The 16,290-nt window shown below is 48.7% G+C and overlaps 1 protein-coding gene across 1 annotated transcript in view; it reads left to right on the forward strand.

Annotated features, from left to right (window-relative positions):
- The window catches only part of MON1A (MON1 homolog A, secretory trafficking associated), a 50,040-nt gene that overhangs the window by 15,376 nt on the left and 18,374 nt on the right, over positions 1 to 16,290 (forward strand). The gene's annotated exons all lie outside the window — the stretch shown is intronic.

The following is a 16,290-nucleotide window of genomic DNA, read 5'->3' on the forward strand; positions in this document are numbered from 1 at the left end:
CCTCCCCTGAGATAGTGCTTGGGGTGTGCTACAGACCGCCGGGATCTGATTTGGAGATGGATAGAGACCTCTTTAATGTTTTTAATGAAGTAAACACTAATGGGAATTGTGTGATCATGGGAGACTTTAACTTCCCAGATATAGACTGGAGGACAAGTGCTAGTAGTAGTAATAGGGCTCAGATTTTTCTGGATGTGATAGCTGATGGATTTCTTCAGCAAGTAGTTGAAGAGCCAACAAGGGGGGATGCCATTTTAGATTTGGTTTTGGTGAGTAGTGAGGACCTCATAGAAGAAATGGTTGTAGGGGACAACCTTGGTTAGAGTGATCATGAATTAATTCAGTTCCTACTAGATGGAAGGATAAACAAAAATACATCTGGGACTAGGGTTTTTGACTTCAAAAGGGCTAACTTTAAAGAATTAAGGAAATTAGTTAGGCAAGTGGATTGGACTGAAGAACTTGTGGATCTAAAAGCAGAGGAGGCCTGGAATTACTTCAAGTCAAAGTTGCAGAAACTATCAGAAGCCTGCATCCCAAGAAAGGGGAAAAAAATCATAGGCAGGAGTTATAGACCAAGCTGGATGAGCAAGCATCTCAGAGAGGTGATTAAGAAAAAGCAGAAAGCCTACAGGGAGTTGAAGATGGGCGGGATTAGCAAGGAAAGCTACCTTATTGAGGTCAGAACATGTAGGGATGAAGTGAGAAAGGCTAAAAGCCATGTAGAGTTGGACCTTGCAAAGGGGATTAAAACCAATAGTAAAAGGTTCTATAGCCATATAAATAAGAAGAAAACAAAGAAAGAAGAAGTGGGACTGCTAAACACTGAGGATGGAGTGGAGGTTAAAGATAATCTAGGCATGGCCCAATATCTAAATAAATACTTTGCCTCGGTCTTTAATAAGGCTAATGAGGAGCTTAGGGATAATGGAAGGATGACAATTGGGAATGAGGATATGAAGGTAGATATTACCACATCCGAGGTAGAAGCCAAACTCGAACAGCTTAATGGGGCTAAATCGGAGGGCCCAGATAATCTTCATCCAAGAATATTAAAGGAACTGGCACATGAAATTGCAAGCCCATTAGCAAGAATTTTTAATGAATCGGTAAACTCAGGGGTTGTACTGTACGACTGGAGAATTGCTAACATAGTTTCTATTTTTAAGAAAGGAAAAAAAAGGGATCCGAGTAACTATAGGCCTGTTAGTTTGACATCTGTAGTATGTAAGGTCTTGGAAAAAATTTTGAAGGAGAGGGTAGTTAAGGACATTGAGGTCAATGGTAATTGGGACAAAATACAACATGGTTTCACAAAAGGTAGATCATGCCAAACCAACCTGATCTCCTTCTTTGAGAAAGTAACAGATTTTTTAGACAAAGGAAACGCAGTGGATCTAATTTACCTCGATTTCAGTAAGGCATTTGACATGGTTCCACATGGGGAATTATTAGTTAAATTGGAAAAGATGGGGATAAATATGAAAATTGAAAGGTGGATAAGGAACTGGTTAAAGGGGAGACTACAACGGGTCATACTGAAAGGTGAACTGTCAGGCTGGAAGGAGGTTACTAGTGGAGTTCCTCAGGGATCAGTTTTGGGACCAATTTTATTTAACCTTTTTATTACTGACCTTGGCACAAAAAGTGGGAATGTGCTAATAAAGTTTGCGGATGACACAAAGCTGGGAGGTATTGCTAACACAGAGAAGGACCGGGATATCATACAGGAAGATCTGGATGTCCTTGTAAACTGGAGTAATAGTAATAGAATGAAATTTAATAGTGAAAAGTGCAAGGTCATGCATTTAGGGATTAATAACAAGAATTTTTGTTATAAATTGGGGATGCATCAGTTGGAAGTAACAGAGGAGGAGAAGGACCTCGGAGTATTGGTTGATCACAGGATGACTATGAGCTGCCAATGTGATATGGCCGTAAAAAAAGCTAATGCGGTTTTAGGATGCATCAGGCGAGGTATTTCCAGCAAAGATAAGGAGGTGTTAGTACCATTATACAAGGCACTGGTGAGACCTCATCTGGAATACTGTGTCCAGTTCTGGTCTCCCATGTTTAAGAAGGATGAATTCAAACTGGAACAGGTTCAGAGACGGGCTACTAGGATGATCCGAAGAATGGAAAACCTGTCTTATGAAAGGAGACTGAAAGGGCTTGGCTTGTTTAGCCTAACCAAAAGAAGGTTGAGGGGGGATATCATAGAATCATAGAACTTAAGATCAAAAGGGACCATTATGATCATCTAGTCTGACCTCCCGCAAGATGCAGGCCACAAAAGCTGACCCACCCACTCCTGAAATAATTCTCTCCCTTGACTCAGCTGTTGAAGTCCCCAAATCCTGATTTAAAGACTTCAAGTAGCAGATAATCCTCCAGCAAGCGACCCCTGCCCCATGCTGCGGAGGAAGGCGAAAAACCTCCAGGGTCACTGCCAATCTACCCTGGAGGAAAATTCCTTCCCGACCCCAAATATGGCGATCAGCTGAACCCCGAGCATGCGGGCAAGACTCTCCAGCCAGACATTCGGGAAAAAGACTTTCAATATCCCAACATTGACCCTCGGTACTAATTACCAGTGGTCGCACGTTATTGACCTATTGACTAAATCACGTTATCCTATCAAACCATTCCCTCCATAAACTTATCAAGCTTAATCTTAAAGCCAGAGAGGTCCTTCGCCCCCACTGTTTCCCTCGGTAGGCTGTTCCAGAATTTCACTCCCCTGATGGTTAGAAACCTTCGTCTAATTTCAAGCCTAAACTTCCCGACTGCCAATTTATATCCATTTGTTCTCGTGTCCACATTAGTACTGAGCTGAAATAATTCCTCTCCCTCCCTGGTATTTATCCCTCTGATATATTTAAAGAGAGCAATCATATCTCCTCTCAACCTTCTTTTGGTTAAGGAAAACAAACCGAGCTCCTCAAGTCTCCTTTCATACGACAGGCTTTCCATTCCTCGGATCATTCTAGTGGCCCTTCTTTGTACCCGTTCCAGTTTGAATTCATCCTTCTTAAACACGGGAGACCAAAACTGCACACAGTACTCCAAATGAGGTCTCACCAACGCCTTGTATAATGGGACTAGCACCTCCTTATCTCTACTAGAAATACCTCGCCTAATGCATCCCAAGACCGCATTAGCTTTTTTAACGGCCACATCACATTGCCGACTCATAGTCATCATGCGATCAACCAGGACTCCGAGGTCCTTCTCCTCTTCCGTTACTTCCAACTGGTGCGTCCCCAGCTTATAACTAAAATTCCTGTTAGTCATCCCTAAATGCATAACCTTACACTTCTCACTATTGAATTTCATCCTATTACTAATACTCCAGTTTACAAGGTCATCCAAATCTCCCTGGAGGATATCCCGATCCTTCTCCGAATTGGCAATACCTCCCAACTTTGTGTCATCCGCAAACTTTATCAGCCCACTCCTACTTTTGGTTCCAAGGTCAGCGATAAATAGATTGAATAAGATCGGACCCAAAACCGAACCTTGAGGAACTCCACTGGTAACCTCCCTCCAACCCGACAGATCACCTTTCAATACGACCCGCTGCAGTCTCCCCTTTAACCAGTTCCTTATCCACCTCTGGATTTTCATTTCGATCCCCATCTTTTCCAATTTAACCAGTAATTCTTCATGCGGTACCGTATCAAACGCCTTACTGAAATCAAGATATATTAGATCCACCGCATTTCCCTTGTCTAAAAAATCTGTTACTTTCTCAAAGAAGGAGATCAGGTTGGTTTGGCACGATCTACCTTTCGTAAAACCATGTTGTAATTTGTCCCAATTGCCATTGACCTCAAGGTCCGTAACTACTCTCTCCTTTAATATTTTTTCCATGACTTTACATAGTACAGATGTTAAACTAACAGGCCTGTAGTTACCTGGGTCACTTTTTTTCCCCTTCTTGAAAATAGGAACTATATTAGCTAATCTCCAGTCAAACAGTACAACCCCCGAGTTTAGAGATTCGTTAAAAATTATCGCTAACGGGCTTGCAATTTCACTCGCCAATTCCTTTAATATTCTAGAATGAAGATTATCCGGGCCGCCTGATTTACTACCGTTAAGCTGTTCAAGTTTGGCTTCTACCTCGGATACTGTAATTTCCAACCCCACACCTTCATTCCCATCAGTCACTCTGCCACTATTCCTAAACCCTTCATTAGCCTCATTAAAGACCGAGGCAAAATATTTGTTTAGATATTGTGCCATGCCTAGCTTATCCTTAATCTTCACTCCGTTTACAGTTTTAAGCGGTCCCACTTCTTCTTTCTTGGTTTTCTTCCTATTTATATGGCTAAAAAACCTTTTACTATTGGTTTTAATTCCCTTCGCAAGGTCCATCTCTACCCGGCTTTTGGCCTTTCTCACTGCATCCCTACACCCTCTGACCTCAATAAGGTAGGTTTCTTTGCTGATCCCTCCCATCTTCCACTCCTTGTACGCTTTCTGTTTTTTCTTAATCACCCCTCTGAGACGCTTGCTCATCCAGCTCGATCTAAAACTGCTACCTAAGGACCGTTTTCCCTTTCTCGGGATACAGGCCTCTGACAGCTCCTGCAACTTCAACCTGAAATAATCCCAGGCGTCTTCCACCTTAAGATCCCTAAATATGTTAGTCCAATCCACTTCCCTAACTAGTCGCCTTAATTTAGTAAAGCTAGCCCTTTTGAAATCGTAAACCTTAGTCTCAGATGCAATTTTGTTTATCCTTCCATTTATTTTGAACCGAATAAGCTCATGATCACTCGAGCCAAGGTTGTCTCCTACAACCATTTCCTCAACAAGGTCCTCACTACTCACCAAAACCAAATCTAAAATGGCATCCCCCCTCGTCGGTTCAGCTACTACTTGATGAAGGAATTCATCAGCTATCACGTCTAGGAAAAGCCGAGCCCTATTATTATTACTAGCATTTGTTCCCCAATCTATATCCAGGAAGTTAAAGTCTCCCATGATCATACAGTTCCTATTAGTATTTACCTCCTTAAAAACATTAAAGAGTTCTCTATCCCTATTCAGGCTAGATCCCGGCGGTCTATAGCACACCCCAATCACTATCCCAGGGGAGGCTCTAGTAGTTTTCTTCCCTAATGTGACCATTGCCCAAACAGACTCCGTATTATCCATTCCATTACTAGTTATTTCATTACAGTTTACCTCATTATTGACACACAATGCTACTCCCCCACCTTTACCTTTTTTTCGGTCTTTCCTAAATAGCACATACCCTTCCATACCTGTACTCCAGTCATGACTACTGTTCCACCACGTTTCGGTTATTCCTACGATATCCGGTTTCAATTCTTGGACCAGGAGCTCCAATTCCTCCATTTTGTTACCTAGGCTTCTCGCATTGGTGAACAAACATCCTAATTTTTGCTGTTTGGCTTCTCTCACCTTTGTTACCCAATTTGGTAGGGACACAGTACCACCAGTATGACCTATTGGTCTAGTATCCATTCCCCCCCTCTTCCTTATGTCCAAACCCCTCCCTCTGGGGTATATGATTGCTCTTTATAAATATATCAGAGGGATTAATATTAGGGAGGGAGAGGAATTATTTAAGCTTAGTAACAATGTGGACACAAGAACAAATGGATATAAACTGGACACTAGGAAGTTTAGACTTGAAATTAGACGAAGGTTTCTAAACATTAGAGGAGTGAAGTTCTGGAACAGCCTTCCAAGGGGAGTAGTGGGGGCAAAAAGACATATCTGGCTTTAAGACTAAGCTTGATAAATTTATGGAGGGGATGGTATGATGGGATAGCCTAATTTTGGCAATTAATTTGGCAATTGATCTTTGATTATCAGCAGGTAAGTATGCCCAGTGGTCTGTGATGGGATGTTAGATGGGGTGGGATCTGAGTTACTACAGAGAATTCTTTCCTGGCTGCTGGCTGGTGAGTCTTGCCCACATGCTCAGGGTTTAACTGATCGCCATATTTGGGGTCGGGAAGGAATTTTCCTCCAGGGCAGATTGGCAGAGGCCCTGGAGGTTTTTCGCCTTCCTCGGCAGCATGGGGCACGGGTCACTTTCTGGAGGATTCTCTGCAGCTTGAGGTCTTCAAACCGCAATTTGGGGACTTCGATAACTCATACATAGGCTAGGGGTTTGTTATAGAAGTGGATGGGTGGGATTCTGTGGCCTGCATTGTGCAGGAGGTCAGACTAGATGATCATAATGGTCCCTTCTGACCTTAAAGTCTATGAGTCTATGGCCTGGTCTACACTAGGACTTTAATTCGAATTTAGCAGCGTTAATTCGAACTAACCGCTCAACCGTCCACACCAGGAAGCCATTTAATTCGAACTAGAGGGCTCTTTAGTTCGAATTTGGTACTCCACCCCGACAGGTGGAGTAACGCTAAATTCGACATGGCTAGTTCGAATTAGGCTAGGTGTGGATGGAAATCGAACTTAGTAGCTCCAGGAGCTATCCCACAGTGCACCACTCTGTTGACGCTCTGGACAGCAGTCCGAGCTTCGATGCTCTGACCAGCCACACAGGAAACGACCTGGGAAAATTTGAATTCCTTTTCCTTTCTGGACAGTTAGAATCTCATTTTGTGGTTGGACATCGGGGTGAGCTCAGCAGCACCGGCAGCAATGCAGAGCTCTCCAGCAGAGGAGTTCATGTAATCTCTGAATAGAAAGAGGGACCCGGCTTAGACTGACCGGGAACTCTTGGATCTGATCGGTGTGGGGGGCGAGTAGTCTGTGCTTTCGGAGCTGCGCTCCAACAAACGGAATGCAAAGACCTACGAGAAGGTCTCCAAAGCCATGATACAGACAGAGGATACAGCCGTCATGCAACGCAGTGCCGCGTGAAAATCAAGGACCCCAGACAAGCCTACCAAAAAATCAAAGCGGCCAACGGATGCTACGGAGCCTGCCACCACTGCCCCACCAGTGACCATGGACTCTGATGATGGGACAGTGTCGACGGACAGTTCCTCGACGATGTTCACGGACGGGGAAGATGAGGAAGGGTTTGTGTAGGACGAGGCAGGCGACAGCGCTTACAACGCTGGTGTCCCCAACAGCCAGGATCTCTTCATCACCGTCACGGAGATCCCCTACCAACCCTCCCCGGCCATGAACCCGGATCCTGAATCAGGGGTAGGAGCAGTCGGTAAGTGCTTTAACCATGTTAACTTTTATTCTTAATATAACAGGAATCTGAAGTGTGTGAAAAGGAGGTCTCTGTATATATGGTGATAGAACAGAAATCCTCCTGGGAGATCTCCACGAAGCTCTCCTGCCGTTAATCGATAAGCATCAGCAGGAGGTTCCTGGGGAGAGCTGCCTTATTGGGTGCTCCGTGATAGCACACTTTTCCGCGTGAGGCTTTCATGCGGTATTCAGGGAGCACTGCCTCCCAGAGCACGGCTGCATAGGTCCGTGGTTCGTGCTAGATTTCACGCAGCATGCGCTCTCTATCTCCTTCAGTGCCCGTCCTCACGGTTATCTCGCTCGGAGACTCCTGCATCTAAGTAGGGGAATTACTGTAATGTTACGCCTGGTCCAAAGTATTTTTAAAAAATCTCCGGACAGACGGCATAGCACAGACTCAGCACGCAGCTGCGTGACGAGCGTAACGGAAAGCCAAAGAATCAAATGGACGCTCATGGAGGGAGGGGGGAACGAGGACGCAAGGTATCCCACAGTTCCTGCTGTCTCCGAAAAGCATTTGCATTCTTGGCTGATCTCCAAATGCTTCTAGGGTCAAACACAGTGTCCGCGGTGGGTCGGGGCATAGCTCGGCAATTTACGCACCCCCCCCCCCGACCCCCAGAAGTTAAAGGGAAAACAATCCTCTGTTGACTCTTTTACATGTCACCGTATCTGTACTGAATGCTGCAGATAGACGCGCTGCTGCAGCACTCAACAACAACATCCTTCCTCCCACCCCGCCATGGGTGGCTGATGGTACAATAGGACTGCTACCCGTCCTCATCATCAGCCTATTGGCACATGGGGCAGTGCAAAAGGACTGGTAACCATACCAACTTGCTTGGGACAGGTCGATCAAGGTCGCCTGGTCCTAATTTTTCATGGTAGATGGTGCAGTATGGCTGGTAACCGTCCTCATCATTGCAACAGGGGGCTGAGCTCCATCAGCCCCCACCCTTCATTGTAAAGAAAAGATTCAATTGCCCCTGGACTAGCAGAGGGATGATTGGCTCCCTCCTCCACACCCCTTAATGTCATCTCTGGACTATCATTGCAGCTGGAGGCTTCCTTCCACTCATTTCTCACAAACGACTACCTGTGTCTTATTCATGCATTCTATATTACTTCATCACACAAGTGGGGGGACAATGGTATTGGAACCCAGGAAGGCTGGGGGAAGAACGGAATGAACAGCTGGGGTTGTTTCAGGAGCACACCCTGTGAATAGCATTCAGCTCAAAATTTATGCATGATTGGCCAGAGAGCAGCTGTGCTCTCTGGTTCTATGATACAGTGGTTCTCTAGTACACTTGCCCATATTCTAGGCAGGACTGATTCTATTTTTAGATACCCAAAAAGGAGGGATTGACTCGGGGAGTCATTCCCAAATTTTGCTTTTGCGCCCCTGGCTGATCGACCAGGGGCACTTATGACAGCACCAAATGGCGCAGTGCAAAAGGACAGGTAACCATGACCATCTTATTACCGTCTTCTTACCAGTTCATGGTATGGTAGACGGTACAGTATGCCTGGTAACCATCGCTGCTGTCATGCAAAAGCAAAAGCATGCTGCTGTGTAGCGCTCCTGGTCCGCCTCTGTCAGCGGCATCTAGTACACATACGGTGACATACACAAAAGGCAAAATAGGGTCCATTGTTGCCACGCTATGGCGTGTGCCAGGGCATTTCATGGAAAACGTGCTCGAAATGATTGTCTGCCGTTGCTTTCCCGGAGGAAGGAATGACTGGCGACATTTACCCAGAATCCACCGCGCAAATGATTTGTGCAACAGCAGGCACAGGGGTCTCAACAAAAAATTCACAGAGACAGCCTAGACTCAGTTAATTGTTCGCAAAAAAGTATCTTTGCAAGGAATTCACTAACTGTTTCCCATCTCACAGCTTCCACTGTCTCCAGACCTTCCACAGCATCCCCCTCGCAGAGGCTGGCGAAGATTAGGCGGCGAAAGAAAAAGACAAGGGACACGATTTTCGATGAATGTGTGGGCTGCTACCTAGCCGAGGCGGACCAGCAGAGGCAGTGGAGGGAGAAAGTCTCTCTGTACCAGCGCTCACACAGCAAATGGGAGGAGAGGTGGCGTGAGGAACACAAGCAGGCGACTCAAGCAATGCTTGTACTAGTGAGGGAGCAAACGGACACGCTCCGGCGACTTGTGTATGTTCTGCAGGACCGCTGCAGGACAGAGCCCCCGGCAGTATCTCTGCAACCGCCCTCCCCCGCCACAAAGTCACATACCCCCCTCACCCTAAATAACCAGGAGGATGCCCGCCCTGGGCCATGAATACTGTCACTGCACCCCAGCAGAGTGCTCAAGTAACCAAAAGCTCTCATACCCTACGTTTGCATAAGTCCTTCCCTTCCGGACTCAAACAAGTCCCAATCCCAGTCCCATCCCATAACTGTGTACTTAAGTAATAAAAATACTTTGCTGTTAAGTACTGTTTCCGTCATGTTTTTTCACTGAAGACTGTGTTTGAATGGGGTGCGTGGGGAAGTGCGTTGCTAATTGCATAGGACAGGCACCTTTCCCAGGGTACAGACACGGGGGCCGGATCAGCAGCGGGTCACACACACAGTGCAGTCAGTAGGCACCGTGGTCGGTATGGGAGGTGGTTTCCAGGTTCTGTGTGGGCGGTGGGGATGTGACTTTTTAGCGGGGGAGGGCGGTTACAGATCTTATACAGCGGTCCTTGTCCTGGACCGCTGAGTCACGCAGCAGAGGAATCTGTATCCGTCCTCCTCCGCCACAAGGCCACATAGCCCCCCGCACACAGAATCCCAAAAAGGAGGGATGGCAGGCTCCGTTGAAACAAGCAGTCCGGCAATGCGGACCGCTGTAGGAGCAGGAGCCTGTCATTCCTTGAGTTTAGAGGCGGTCTTTACATCAGCGCACACCCTACCCACCACAGTCTGCGTTCCAGTTTCAACCCTTTAACGAAAAGTCATGAATAAAGAAACCTCTCCTCAGTAACAGTGTGACATGTATTTTATTTTTACACGTGTCTTGGAAGTGGGGGAAACGGGGAGAACGGGGTATTTAACCGAAGAGGAGAGTCAACAGTAACTGGGTAAAGAAACAGGGGCAGGTTCAGCTTCTCTGTAAAGAAACTGAACAGTCACAGGTCACGCTGCTCGCTGCTCGCTGGTATTTGAAGAGTTCCTTGTCGCTGTCCCAGGCGCCTGTATAGGGCTTCATGAGCAAGTGCATTAGCGGGCAGGCTGGGTCACCGAGGATCACTATAGGCAAATGCACATCCACAACAGTTATTTCGTGGTACGGGAAGAAACTACCTTCCAGCAGGCGTCTGAGCAGCCCACAGTTCCTGACAACACACGCATCAGGAACCTTGCCCGGCCATCCGACGTTCATGTTGGTAAAACGTCCCCTATGGTCCCCCAGTGCTTGCAGAACCATTGAAAAGTAGCCCAATTTCTCAGCAGCTGAATGTGGAAGAGGTGGACGATAAAGTGCGAGCAGGAGAAAACGGCGAGGATCGCAGCGGGCTCCATGCTTGCAAGTGCTGTGGCGTCCGCGCTGTCACTGACCAGAAAAGTGCACGAACAGATTGCCCGCAGGCGCTTTCAGGGAGGGAGGGAGTGAGGGCGTGATTGACGGTTCAATGACGACAGTTACCCAAAACCACCCTCGACACATTTTTTCCCCCAGCAGGCATTGGGGGCTCTACCCAGCATTCCAATGGGCAGCGGGGACTGCGGGAACTGTGGGATAGCTTCCCACAGTGCACCGCTTCCAAAGTCGACGCTGGCCCCGTGAATGTGGACTCAGAAATTCGAATTAGTGTATTTAGTATGGATACACAAATTCGACTTCATAAGGTCGAATCCACAAATTCGAACTAAGTTGATTCGAAATAGTCTTGTAGTGTAGACAAGGCCTATGACTCCATCTGAATGTACATAATAAGGCTGCAGGATTTACCCTATAAAGCCTAGAATGTCTGTTGAATCAGGTCGAAGCAATGACACAGCTACAAGCATGGCCGAGAGCGGTTCAGTCATCACTGGGCTGCGTGGTCTGTTACTGTCCAAAATGTTACATTTTCAGCCCTATTATCTATCCCTTTCTTAATTATTCCCAGTATTCTGTTAGCTTTTTTGATTGCCGCTGCACATTGAGTGGATGTTTTCAGAGAACTATCCACAATGACTCCAAGATCTCTTTCTTGAGTGGTAACAGCTAATTTAGACCCCATCAGAGGTAAATCAACCAATCACCAACTGTTACTCTATAGCTAATTTGCATGTAACAATTTCATTGGTTGTATGAAGGAGACTTGCACAGATGGTGCAATTGCAACACCTGTGCAGCAACAGTGGCTTTGGGCTACAACCCAAAATGCCAAACTGGAGCCGTGAGAGAACCAGAATGTCTGTCCCACGTGGAATTTCCAAAAGGAGTTTGTTCCAGATCTTTCAGCCTGTAGCCTGGGGAGCTGAGTGGGCCAGCCGTCCACCAGTGGCCATCTGTAGCCAGTGTAGAACTGGCTACAGATCTTCCACAGGAGTTAGGAACCTGACAGGCTACCCTGGAGCTGGAGTTTTCTGATGGAAAAGCCATTCTGGGAATTTTAAATGGAGTCTTCTAAAAAATGGAGAGCCTTGTGAGTGACCTTTGTTTTGTGTCATGAAAGACGTTAACACTGAATTATTCTGCAGAGGCTACATTGGAAGAGTTTCATCCCAGGATCATGGGCTGTTTTTTTGCTCTGCAGAGCTGTTTGTTCGATGGGGCTGAAGGTATTACTAGCTCGCGAGTCTAGTGGTTTGGGGTGGGGTTTTGTACATGTCTTATGGAAATATGATGAAAGGCATGCTGCCAACTCATTAATTTTCTCTAGTTCAAAATGGCCACCTTCTCCCATTCCTGGCTGTAAGCGTGCAGACTCACCCCTGCGGTGCCTCCTGCTGGTCTCTCAGGGAATTAGCTCAATTTCCAGCCTGGAGCGCCCTCTGCAGGCCGGTGATCCACTACTGCCTGCCACTTGGCCCCCGTGTCCCTCCCTGGACTCCGGTGCCCTGTTTACCTGGAGTGCTGCCCCCTGGCAGTAACCCCTTTCTCTCAGGGTCTCCCCTCCCCAGGAAACCCTCACCCACTATCCCCACCTCGCTTCAGTATAAGGCTACTGCCAGTCATCATCTAGCCCCCACACTCTGGGGCAGACTGCAGTATCAGCCTACTCGTCACTGGCAAGGTTGGGTTTGGACCTGCTGCCTTTGCCTACCCTGGCTGCCCTCTGCAACCCCCAGTACCCATTGGCCTTGTGCTAGGCTGCAGCCTGGGGCTTTCCAGGCTGGAGCTCCCCAGCTCCTCTGCCTTTCCCCAGCCCTACTCCACTCAGGTACCCTGTCTCTCGCTCCCTGCAGCCAGGCCCTTCTCCCTCTACAGGCAGAGGGAAACTGTTGAGCTCCCAGCCTTTTTATACAGGCCAGCTGCGGCCTGATTGGGGTGTGGCCCAGCTGTGGCTGCTTCCCCAGTCAGCCCAGCTTTTAGAGCTGCAGCCCTCTCCAGGGCTGCTTTCCAACCCTCCCAGGCAGGAGTGGGTGTCCACCCTGCTACACTGGCAGCAGGGCCGGCTTTAGGCCTATTCCACCAGTTCCCCCGAATTGGGCCCCGCGCCTAAGAGGGCCCCGTGCCCAGTGAGAATCTCTTCCCTGGCAAGAGGCGCCTTTTTAATTTTTACTCACCTGGCGGCGCTCCAGGTCTTCGGCGGCACTTCGGCGGTGGGTCCTTCAGTGCCGTCAAAGACCTGGAGCGAGTGAAGGACCTGCCGCCGAAGTGCCACCGAAGACTCGGAGCACCGCCCGGTGAGTACAAGCCCCATGTGTTTTTTTACATGTGTGGGCTTTTTTTTTTTTTTTTTTGGTCATCCCTGCTGGGCGCTCATCAAAACTGTTTGAATTGGGCCCCACGCTTCCTGAAGCTGGTCCTGACTGGCAGTGGGGCTGCCATTTCCCTATAGGCTCAGAAAGGGCCCTGCCCTGAATAAAGCTGGATGCTCCTTCCCACTGTTTTCAGTGAGATGGCTCAGGGGGGTGGATGGGCCAAAGGACTGTGAGGAGCAGCAGAGACCCTGTGAAAGGGGGATCGGGAGTGTGATGGGGAGCAAGCATGGGGGGGGGGCAGGAGGCAGGTTTAGGGAGGCATGGGGGCAGGAGGCAGGCTAGGGGGGTGCAGAGGGCAGTGATGGGGGGAAGATGGAGAGGATAGCCTGGCAGCTTCCCCAAACAGGGGGGTGAGGGGAGTCCCTTCCCAGCAGCCAGGGGAAGGCAATATCAATGTTGCCAACACTCATGAACTGATCGGGAGTCACAGGGTTTGACATCTACAGGGGGTCCATGGCAGCAGGAGGCAGTGGAGGGGGTAATCGGGGAAGAGCTGCTGCTGGACCCACCAGCAACACCTCCCGCTGCCTCATCATTTCTCTTTGCCTCGGGATCCAGGTAGGAGAGAAGCCTTGGGGGGCAGCAAGGCCCGGGAAAGGGAGTCAAGACAGTAATAGGCAGGGGATGGCAGCTCCCCATCTCAGCGGTGCGGAGAGGGTAAGTGGGGGCTCCCTCTGAGCAGCCAGGGGAGGGGTGTATTTCAGTGTGTGCTGGAGGTTGCCTTGTCAACCTGAAAGGATCACACATGCAGAGCCACAGGAGTAGAGGGGAGTTAGAAAGGCAAAAGACAGGCTGGGAACCATGGCCTGAGGATGTTTTTGAAGTCTCATGATTTGGGGGGCCAACCACATAGTATGTGGGGATCCAACTCATGAGTTTGGCTCTCCTGAGGTTGGCCATACTGGATAAGGAGGCAGGATGAATAATAATTTTCAGAGAATTCCACAAAAATCTCCCCACTTTCAGAACAGCTGCGGTCTCCCACTGTTCTCCGGGGGACACAGGCTGCCCATGTCTCCATTCACCTAGTCCTCACAGTACTTCTCTCTTCCTCAGCATGGGAGGTCCACCCTTTCCCTGAAGGCAGCTTGGTTTCCCTCATGGTAAGAGGGATAGGCGATGGTGGCTGTTTTGAATAAAGGCAGCTAAGCTGAGGGAACTCTGTTGCCTCAGTCCTCTTTGAAGCCCTAGGAGAGAGTGGCCAATTCTCCATGGTGTTCTCTGAAGATTTTATGTGCCGGGTTCTGCTGATAGATGAACCATCAGTTATGAAAAATGATGGCCAAACATGAGCATATTTAATCTAAAAAACAACTTATTGCACCATGAGGGAAAACAAACTTGAGGCTCACATGTGGCATTGCTTTTGTAGGCCGCACTTGGCGTGTTACCCAACTTTTAATGTGACAATGGCTTGTCAGGTTTTCGGGGGGGGAAACCCTATCCAATGAGATAGTCTATCACTGCTAGCAACTTTACAGGCTACTTCAGGGTGATTCAGTGGCCTGGGACCCAGGAGGCCTGGGACCAATGTTTGGCTCTGCCACTGCTTTGCTGGTTGATCTTGGGCCAATCGTGTCCCTCCCTGTGCCTCAGTTTCCCCATTAATAAAATCAGGATAATGGTACTGACCTCCTTTGTAAAGCACTTTGAGATCTATTGATGAAAAGCACTAGGCAAGAGTGAAATATCAATATTGTTTGGTTGGCTAAGCCACTCTCTCTTTTCTGTGCTCTATCCATTTCAAATACACATGCCGAATGCAGGGAGAGGTGAAGCAGTGCCAGTGCAAAGGGCAGGCTGGGCAGAGGAGCCAGCATACGGGCTAGTGTCACAGGACTCCAGTGTGGTTTGAGTGGTGATTAGGCACTCATGTGGCACAGAGGTGAATTCAACCCAAACCCAGGACAACAAATAACAAGGGGACCAATGAGTTGGCCTCAGGCCCTAGAAAGAGAAAACCAATGGCCTCCATTAAACAGGACTGTGGAAGAGAGGAAACCCTGTTGGGACTAGAGCAGCTTTCGTGAAGCCTTTCCAGGAGCTTTGTGCACCCCAACCAAACCAGGAGAATTAGGCGGCGACTGCTAATGTGACCAAAGTCTCAGCTCTGCTCAAGGTCTAGGCAAGGAGGCTGAGCTTTTTTGTCTTTATCTCTCAAAGCATGTTACAAAGAAGGTCAGCATCATCCCCTTTTACAGATGGGGAAACTGAGGCAGGGAGGTCACCCAGCAGCAGAACCAGGAATAGAGCCTGCCTCTTCTGAGCCCCACTACAGCGCTCAATCCAGTACGCCACCCTGCTCCTAGCAGAGCTCGAGCCTCGTCTCTAGCCATTTCGGTACATCTTTGTTTTCTTGGTGTCAAGCAATCAGTAGCAGTGGTGGGTTGGTGCTAGTGACAGGCCTAAGAACAAGGGCTGTGGGCACGGACAGGACACCCATCTCTTTGGCCTCCTCTATGCTCCCCCATCACTCCCCAGCCAGTGAGTGGCTGGGATGGATGCTGCTTAAGCTAGCGGAGTGAGGAGCTCTTCCTGATGAGCGCCAAGCCCTTGGGAGTGTGGGTGAGGAAAGGGGGCTCAAGGCTCCACTCTGATTCCTCCTGCCCACATGCTCCCACTGGCCTGGTGAGGCGCTGGCATCCAGCTGGCTCAGGAGTCTGATCGGGATTGGGGCCAGCCGTGGGGAAGTGACTGAATGAGCCATGCTTGACTAACTCCCAATGCTAGCTTCTCACCCTTCCGACCCGGCTCCCACCCCCTTTCATTATGTTACTGCTCTGGGGATCTCTAGAGCCATTGCTTCCCCTCATTCAGACCAACCGGCCCCATTGATGAGGGATAGGTCTTGTTCCCTGTGACCACTCTTCCCCACTCGGCTCCTCCAACCAGTCCTCCTGGCCCAAAGCAGCCAGTAGCACTCCAAGGATCGTCTCGATGCTTCTGCTCCTCATGCCCCCATTGAAAGGTTGTCAGGGCTGCTCAGAGGATGTGCCCTTTCCCTTGTCACCCTCCCCAGGACCCGCCCCCATCTACCACTGTCCCTTTTGTAGCATGGCTCCCACAACGGAAGAGAGAACTGCAGGCTCTTCCTGTGGCTGAGTAACCTGGATGTGATCTCAGCCTGGATGTAGAAGAGGTACCTCCCG

This window comes from Mauremys mutica, chromosome 7, assembly GCF_020497125.1.
Source record: "Mauremys mutica isolate MM-2020 ecotype Southern chromosome 7, ASM2049712v1, whole genome shotgun sequence".
NCBI classification, from domain to species: Eukaryota; Metazoa; Chordata; order Testudines; family Geoemydidae; genus Mauremys; species Mauremys mutica.